This window comes from Hibiscus syriacus, unplaced genomic scaffold (genome assembly GCF_006381635.1).
Source record: "Hibiscus syriacus cultivar Baekdansim isolate YM2019G1 unplaced genomic scaffold, ASM638163v2 tig00111210_pilon, whole genome shotgun sequence".
In the NCBI taxonomy this organism is placed as follows: domain Eukaryota; kingdom Viridiplantae; phylum Streptophyta; class Magnoliopsida; order Malvales; family Malvaceae; genus Hibiscus; species Hibiscus syriacus.
The window spans coordinates 1,901,954-1,911,277 of record NW_024063021.1 but is presented as its reverse complement, the minus strand read 5'-3'; the positions used below and the strand labels follow the sequence as shown (position 1 = coordinate 1,911,277).

The 9,324-nt window shown below is 37.7% G+C and overlaps 1 pseudogene; it reads left to right on the top strand.

Annotated features, from left to right (window-relative positions):
- The first annotated feature begins 532 nt into the window (after positions 1-532).
- Positions 533-8,729, top strand: LOC120155966 (annotated as a pseudogene).
- The last annotated feature ends 595 nt before the right edge of the window (positions 8,730-9,324 follow it).

The following is a 9,324-nucleotide window of genomic DNA, read 5'->3' as shown; positions in this document are numbered from 1 at the left end:
AGAATTGAAAATCGATGGCACCGAATCGTTCAAACCACATTGAAGTTCCACCAACCGCTTCTACTTCTGAAGAAGAAGATGATAAAGAACCTCAAACCCCGAAACTCAGATCCAACAAGCCCTTGTCTTCTCTCGTTAAGGCTTGTTCATCAAAACGGCCTGATGAGACGGAGCTGGATGCCAAGGAAGCGAAACGACCCAAGAAGAAAGTCGTGGAAGAAGGGAATAACACCGTGACTCCTGCTGTTGAGGAGGTTGAAAAAACTGGTGAAGATGCGAAGAAGCAGATTTTCCAGCTGTTATTCAGTGAAGACGACGAGATTGCTCTGTTGCAAGCTCATGAACAGAATGCTTTCGAGCTGTCGAAAAAGATATGGAGTCAAGATTGAGGAGATTGCAAATCGCCAAACTGGAGCTGTTCATTGAGTGAAGTGAATTGGTCAAGGAGCATGCCAAGTTGTTGCTGGGCGACATGGGTCAAACCGAGAAAGCACGTGAAGTGTTCGACAAAGTCTGCCCCCTCTCTCAACCTCAAACTATTAAATAAATCATTATCTCTCTCCGATTTGAGATCTCTATCTTCTACAGTCTCTTATTCATCAATGGCGACTCAAGGCCAAGTCATCACTTGCAAAGCGGCGGTGGCTTATGAACCGAACCAGTCACCGGTAATTGAGAATGTCAGGCTGGTGAGGTTCGGATCAAGATTCTCTTCACTGCACTCTGCCACACTGATCCATACACTTGGAGCGGAAAGGATCCTGAGGGTCCATGTATTCTTGGACATGAGGCTGCTAGGATAGTAGGAAGTGTGGGTGAAGATGTAACTGAAGTCCAACCAGGTGATCATGTCATCTCTTGTTACCAGGCGGAGTGTAGAGAATGCAAGTTCTGCAAATCAGGAAAGACAAACCTATGTGGCAAAGTTAGGACTGCCACTGGAGCTGGAGTCATGATGAATGATCGCCAGAGCTGCTTCTCAGTAAATGGGAAACCAATCTTCCACTTTATGGGGACTTCAACGTTTAGCCAGTACACGGTTGTGCATGATGTTAATGTTGCAAAGATTGATCTACAAGCTCCTTTAGACAAAGTATGCCTTCTTGGTTGTGGTGTTCCAACTGGGCTTGGAGCAGTTTGGAACACAGCCAAAGTTGAACCAGAGGCTACTGTTGCTATTTTTGGCCTTGGGAGTGTTGGTCTTGCGGTTGCAGAAGGTGCAAATCAGCTGGTGCTTAATATGAACAAGTAAGCTCTAAAAAAAGTCGATTAAAGTAGAACGGAAGGAAGCATCGCACTTTCGATTAAAGTAGAACGGAAGGAAGCATCGCACTTTCGATTCAAGTGAAACGAAGGAAGCATCGCACTTTCGATTCAACTAGAACGGATGATTTACTAAATCATTGTCCAAATCTTCGAACAATTTCGACCCAAAGTGCAGGTTTTCTTATTTGCTCAAGAAGAAGGAAAAGAGTAGGGAGAATATTAGAATATGCATTCTAGAATATGCAGTGCATTCTAAAACATGCACCGCTAACGTGTGCATTGAGTGTGGTGTGAGTTGGTGTGAGTTGTTATAGTTGTTTTCGATTGTGTTATGAATGTTGCTATAGGAAGTTAAGAGATTGAGTAAGTTTGAAGTCATAGCCGCTATATAAGCTGGTTATGATGTAGTTGCATGTTAATCATAATAAAATATCAGATTTTATTCATTGAATCTTAATTTCTCAACAAAAATGAAACATTAGTGGTGGACTGAGATGCTTCCCTCTTCTTGATGGAGTGGAACCTCCATGTGAAGAGGTAATCCTTTGATTGACATGATAATCTTATCACATCGCAAAATGCTTTGATCGACTTGTTTTTCCTTCACTTCCCCACTCGATCCTCGTCCAGCACGAAAACCCGTTTGAGCCAAGTGGCAACCTCGAATCAGATAAACGAAGCATCACTTCCCCACATATTCTCTTGCACGAAGTGCTTCCTCCTGTTGTCATAGAATGGAGCCATGGGCATTCTGGTTGACCTGACCTATCCTTTCATTGTAAGCAGAATTCGCCAGTCTGACTTTGTTGCTCGAGTCAGACACCACTGCTGGCAGTTCCTCGGCCTCCTCTGGTTTCTTCGGGACATGCATTGGCGAGGTCGGGTTCTCAATGATGCATCCGATGATGATGGTGGAGCCAACGAGTCGAATCGGCTGAGGTGCGATAACGCTGCTTGAGAAAGGAGCACCTTGGAGCTGCTTCAACAGATCTTTCTCTTCTGGAATTTCAGCCACTGAATTCAAATCAATTACCTCATCTTCAACAATGGGAGGACATGGAGGAAGGGGAAGTGTTACCAAACTGATGTTATCAAAACCAGAAAGCTGAGTTCCATGAGAAAAGCAATGCAAAGAAAGGTTTTTAGCAGGTGAAGAAAGCCCAGGGACATGGGTTTTTGCTCTCTTGAATGTTGGCAGTGATAAAGCAGTTCTACCTCTCTTTCTAGTCCGACTAGGCCTAGACTGAAGCCGAGGCCATAAATTCCTCAGATAAGGAGACTGCCTGATCACCTGCGATATTGCCGAGCTCTCATCTACGGCGTTTGCAGGCACCTCGGGCTTCGGCGCTGTAGGCCTGTACCTCGACATGATTTCAGCCGTTTTGGCCGTGTTGTAGTATGTATTCAACGTCTTGATCATGTTTAACAATTGAAGAAGAAGAAGAAAAAGAAAGGGAATTAGAGGATGAAAATTGAAGAGATGATAGGCTCTTGAAATGGGGTGGTTAGTTTTAAAGAGAAAAAAAACCAGCCAATGAGTACTAGGCAACATGAAACAAGGCATGGGAATGATGGGGTACGTGTTTGAGGAGGTTCAAAGATAAAAGACATTTGGGATTTACCGTACCAAGTGTGTCCATGCATGCTAACACATCACATACTTCAGCCCACAAGAAACAAACAAAAGCAAATAAGGTACATTGAATTGGATCAAAGTCCCCACACTCAATACGTTGAGTCGCTCATAGGCCAATCAGAAACGCCCTCGGAGATTATAAACGCCTGCGGCGTTGGCGGCCATGCGTGGCTACACCTATCAGGATCGGTTTGGCTCTTCCGTATTACGACACTGCCCGCTTTTAGCCTTTGGATTTTCATTTTGTTGATTTTGGCGGTCCTCCACGTGTTACCTTGTAGTCTCCTGTTGCATGCAAGAAATGAGTTAGAATCTGGTTGGTGGGGACGAAGGGCTTCCGAGGCTAAAGCCAAAGGGCAATGAGGCGAAGTTAGTAACTTAAAAAATGTAATATTTCATATTTGATCAACCAAAGGCACGAAGGATTCAAATTATGTTGCCAGCCTTACATAAAATCATGTTCTTTTTCCAACTTATGATATTACCAAATAAATGGTTTATCAATAAATAATGTATCTAACTGAAACGTAAACAGAGCTTGAAAAAAAATTAACTCAAAAATGCCTACAGTGACGAATTCAAAAATATTTTTTGAAGGTGAGTATATGTATGTTAACAATATAAAGTTTTTGAATAGAAAAATGTAAATAAAATTTCAAACTAGACAGCTTCAGTAATATAGATAATTAATAGAAGAAAATTCAAAATTTAAGATAGAACGTACCAGGTAAGATATAAATACGTCATGTCCGCTTGAGCTTATTTGGGATAATGATACAAAAGATTATCAATAAAAAGTATATTATCAACAAAAATTACTATGTGAAACTATTTTTCTCTTCTAAATTGATTTAAAAAGTTTGAGGTTGAAAAGAAAACGTGAATTAGGAAAAAATCTAAATCTAAAAAAATATAAGGCAAAAGGATATAAGAGGCTCTTGAACTTTCCAAAAATGGGTCTTAAATTATTTTTACATTTAATGTGGTTCACCAACTAAAAAAAAAATCAATGTGATAATTTGACTAACGTTTTCCGTTATAGATCAAAAATTTTATTAATTTATGCTGATGTGGCATGTTAAGAAACCCACTTCCCTTCGTTTGATGTTGAGTCACGCTACTTGACCTTTAGTGGTTAAGTTGGAAATTAACTAATTAAAGGAGGGTTTATCTTTTCTACCACCCTATGTTGCAACCTCATCGTCGATATCATGAAACTTGATCCGAAAAGCAAACGCTCTTCGCTCCCCTATCTTAAAAAGCTTGACTCTTACCAACAACGAACCACCACGCAGAGTGAAACTATGAGCTCACATTCTTTATTCCGTATAGAACTTATATGAAACCATTTGTAGCACCCTAAATCTAGGGTTAGTAGTTTGGGGTTAACCCAAGAGGATTTAGATGAGTCCATCACCCTTGTAAGAAAACCCAAGATGTGTATCTGGTTTGGGCTTAGATTAAGCCCAAATGATAAAAAGGTGATACTTTTAAATTAAGGGTAAAGTTTGGGGACTAAAAGAGTAAACGTACCATTTGGGAATTAAAAGGCTGAATTCCATTAACAAGTGATTATATAAATGACAAGAGAAGGGGGAAAGCTGAAAATCTCTTCATTTATCTTTTTCCTCACTATTGTCTTCTCGTTCAAACCTTTCTAGTTTCATCTTTTTTCTTGAAGAAAGGATCAAACTTTAGTGCCTTATAAGCTTCATTCAAAATTCTAAAGGTAAAGTTATCACCTTCATCCTTAGAGCTTCGTTTCAAGCCTCAAAAAACAAGTTTTAAGCCATGGTAGCCAAATATAGGTTTTAGTAGGGGTTTAGAAACCCACGTGAAACTAACTCATTTTTTTAGAGATTCTACTATATGGAAATGTTCTAAACTCTTTTCTAAGTTTCCCAACAATGTTAGTAACCCTCGTGTTTGATTTATTGCGTAGTAGGAGAAATTGGAGAAAACTCCAAGGCAAGAACAAGGAGAAACTTGTGCTTGGTGACTTTGAGGTGTTTTCAGTAGTTAGGTGAATGTAACACACTTTTAACTCAACTCTACAACATGTATATCATTAGGTGTGTTTTGGTAGGTTGCATGAGTTATGAAGCATGTTCATGGTAGATTTAAGCTTTTGATGTATTTCATCATGTTAATAGACCTATTATGACCCCTTTTAACTTAAATAAAACTTAAATAACGTTTGGAAGCCTCAATAGGACTGTTAGGTGAAATGGGGAGTCATTTTCATGCCTAAACAAGGCATTTTTGGTCTTCAATATCGATACTTGAAGAACAATATCGATACTATTCGTCAGATAGATTAAAACATGGAAGTTTTAGGCTAGAAGTATCAATACTCCTTCATTGGGTATCGATACTGATGCTTAAGTGTCGATACCTTCAGGAAATATATTGATATCAGGTCCACTTAGCAAATTCTAGTAGCTATATTTGTATTGATACTCATGAGAGTATCGATACTGGTAGAGTATCGATACTCCCAGTACGAGTATCGATATTGAAGTATTTTATAAAACATAAAAGCATATTTTGGTACTGATACTCAGGATATTATCGATGCTTGGTTCATGAGTATCGATACTACCCTCCATTCCCAGTTTATAACAGTCCACTTCAATATCGATATTAAAAGGTGGGTATCGATACTCAAGGGTTAGTACCAATACCGAAAGGCTCAATATCGGTACCATCGTACGATTGGATAAAGAATCCAAAGGAATAAATGGTTAGACTTGAGGGGCCCAATAAAACCAGAATGTCAACAAATAAAACTACAAGTGAGAACATTAATTAAATACAATACAACTAGAAACAATAACAACTAGTATAACAAAAAACTAGCCTTATTTGGTGCTCGGAAAACAACCAAGACACCTGAATTTCTTTAGCAGTATACGATCGTCTCAGTTGGATATCCCAATCAGTGCCAAGACACTTTAGTTGTAGAATGGGCGCAGATGTCCCAAGACTCCACGGAGTAAGTTGGTCGGGTGTACGTTTCTGATGCAGTTCCAGATCTCACCCTAAATACCCAAGGGTATTTTAAGAAAGCTTGAGGGGTGTGTGCTCCAAGATGTAGAACCCTCAACCACACCATAATGCCTACTTCAGTAGTTCATAACAACATTTTCTCATGTCTTCATACCTATGCCACTAGCATGCACATTTATTGAAAGTATATGGTACAATACAATTATTAGTGTGGCGTTGAGCTCGTAAGCTCAACATTAAATATGTGTTTCCGTGCACAGGTTCTTAGGTGACCGTCCAGAGTTTTATCGTCACTAAATATTCCAAATTAGTCGAGTCTACAAAAGTACATCTTGAATTATTTTTAGAGGGCATGTATTATTTATAAACCCTTTTGTATTCAGTCATAACTCTATTTTGTTAAACTTGCAACATCTCAATTTTAATGGATTAAATTAGAATGTTTTTGGAATTTAGTGACGTTTTGAATTTATTAAAAGTTGAGGTATATATTATAATTTTCTTGGAGGTTGTTTAAAACCCCTTTTCCTCCATATTTTCCCTTTTTCCTATTTGTGCAAACCCCCAGTCGTTTCTTTATTTCTTTTCTCTTTTCTCCTAACTTCTCCATTAATGTTTATTGATTCAATCATTTCTTGTTCATTCCCGTTTTATTGTGACTCTTACCTCTGGTACCCCATTATTCATCTCATCATCGCCGTTCATCCTATGGTCACAGTGTATCCATAACTATCGTCATTAACTTTATTGGAGGGGAAGAAGTTTTGGGTTTTTGTTAAAAACTCATTTTTGACGTTCATTTTTTGAAAACTGACCTCAATAAGTTATTCCCGTGTTTAAAAATATTTTTCTACAATTTTTAGTATTTTTGACCGCCGAAAGCCTCTTTATGTGCCCACACAAACCCCATGCGTGTATGGAACTGTCTTGGTCAGCTTTATTTGCAAATCGACTGAACCATTTTAATTCTGGATCGAACCAACTGAAACGGTCTGCCTAAACACGACCTGCACCCCGACCCGTGACCTAACCTGACCCGTTGACCATTGACTATTGATCGTTAACTTTGACCTGTTAACTTTTTTGAAGAGCCTTATCTTTATTTTTTTATATTCTGTGTCCTAATTTTGCATTTCATTTTGCCGAATTTTGACATAAAGCTATATTTTATGTCATTTTTTTATTTTAAGTCTTAATTATTTAAGTAAATTTTGAGGTTTTGAACTCACTTTTGGTCTATGATTTGAAGGTACCCTCACATATCTGGATAGCTTTCCAGTAGACCCTAATAAGTCCCGTTCTACTCAGTTCAACTTCGTTCGCTCATCCTGAGATACACATAAGTATTAAATTAATGATTTTATAATATATTTCTGTTTAATTGGTTGACATTCATATTTATGGAAGAGTACTGGTTTAGGTTCCCGATCCGTTGAACCTAGTACTACAGACCGTGGAAAACGTAAGGCCTAGCCGATATTGATTATCTCTTATAGGTGTGTTCTCTAGACCTGTTCAATACTGTTGTTGTAATATGCTATTATGTTATATGTACTGTTTAAAAGCATGTCCATACTGTTTACAATTAAATGAGGCATTTTTTATTGCTAAATTATGATGTATCGCTCATGATCTGCATATTGATGCATTCCTGATTCTGTATGGGACTTCGTTCCCTATCCTCATTCTGCATAGGACTCCATTCCCTGTCTTGATTCTGAATGGGACTTCATTCCCTGTTCTGATTCTGTATGAGACTTTGTTCCCCATTATGATTTTGCATAAGACCTCTTTCCCCGTCATGTTTCTATTTGGGATCTTCTTCGGAGGGTTATATCTCCACTCTGATTTTCTGTATTCTGGCCTAGGCACCTCCTCGGAGGGTATCCCCTTTCTATTTATCTACGGTGAAAGATATTATTGCAAGTTAATAATATTACACTTTGCTGAGTAAATTATGATAGTGATGTTTATGCATTACTTGAGTATATATATATATATATATATATATTGTTATCTTTGTTACTGCAGAGAACACACTGAGTGTTTAGCTCACTCTTCTAATTTATGTCTTTTCAGATTTTTAAGACCTTTACGATTACGACCGATGCTTGAAGGATTGTTAGTAGCTTGTTTTACTGTCATTCATCATATTGACGTTTTCAAACTTTTTATTATTATTTGATTTCTATTGATGTTATGTCTATTTATTGGAATTAGGGATGTTAAATTGATTTATCTTCTTTGGATTTTAATCTCATAGAACATTTTTTATATTTTGAACTCTTACATCTACTTACGAATTTTCATAATTTACTATTGATGCATACTAATATATGAAATTTTCTTAACTTTTGTTCAACTGAAATTTTGTTGCGATCTCTGAGATTCAGTCGTAACATCCAAGATGGGTCCAGGAGGTTACATGTAGTGGTATCATAGCCTAGGTTTAACTCTAGGCCTGTGTTAATCGTTAAATTTCATACTATTCTGTAAAATAATTTTACATGCATAGAAAATTTAGGTACGAGAAATATTTTCTAAATTCGTTTTGATTGTAAATTTTGGTTAAATGAATTTAATCTTTTTCATTTTCAAATATGAATATACTATTTTGAGTACCAGATTTGACTTTAGTTTATGTGAACTCTTCTATTTCAAACATCACACAATAGTTAGTATGCCACCCCGTATGAGTACACGCCATTCTGTAACTCCCTGCAGATATGATAGTGCTCGAGACCGTGGACGTCGGGTGACTATTTCTGATAGAGATCCTTCTGTTCCTGAGGTTGAGTTGTTTGATGGGCATACTTAAGCATCTGATTCTTCAGACCCGACTGGACATACTCAATAGTTTGATTCTTCTAATCCGACCGAGCATACTGAGCATACACCTACTGCTAAAGGCAGCTACTGATGAGTTAGAGGTTACTGTTGTTGGTCGAGTATTGTTACCTTTACTTAACAAATTTGCTGGGGTCCAACCAGAGGATACTGTTGTTACTATCTCATTTATGATGTTGTGTAATGAAACAAAGTATTTTAGAGGGCTAACTCGAGCATTCCCGTCGGCTTAAGTATATTGGATTGAGGATATTGAACATCTTCTAGATGAGATGGATTATCTGATTGATATGAGACTTCAGGCTATTATTTCTCTATTGAAGGATGATTCCTTTAACTGGTGAAATTCAGTAAAGATGACTACCCCAAGAGATTAGTTAACTTATGAGTTATTCTAGAGTGTTTTTCTGAGTCTATTTGTAGGCATCCATTATCTAAAAGAGCGAAAAAAAAGTTTATGGATTTGAAGTAGGGTGATATGTCTGTTCAGGATTATGAGCTTTAGTTTCTACGTTTGAGTAAATATGCTTATGGATTTATCGCTATCGAGGAGGACAATTCTACTG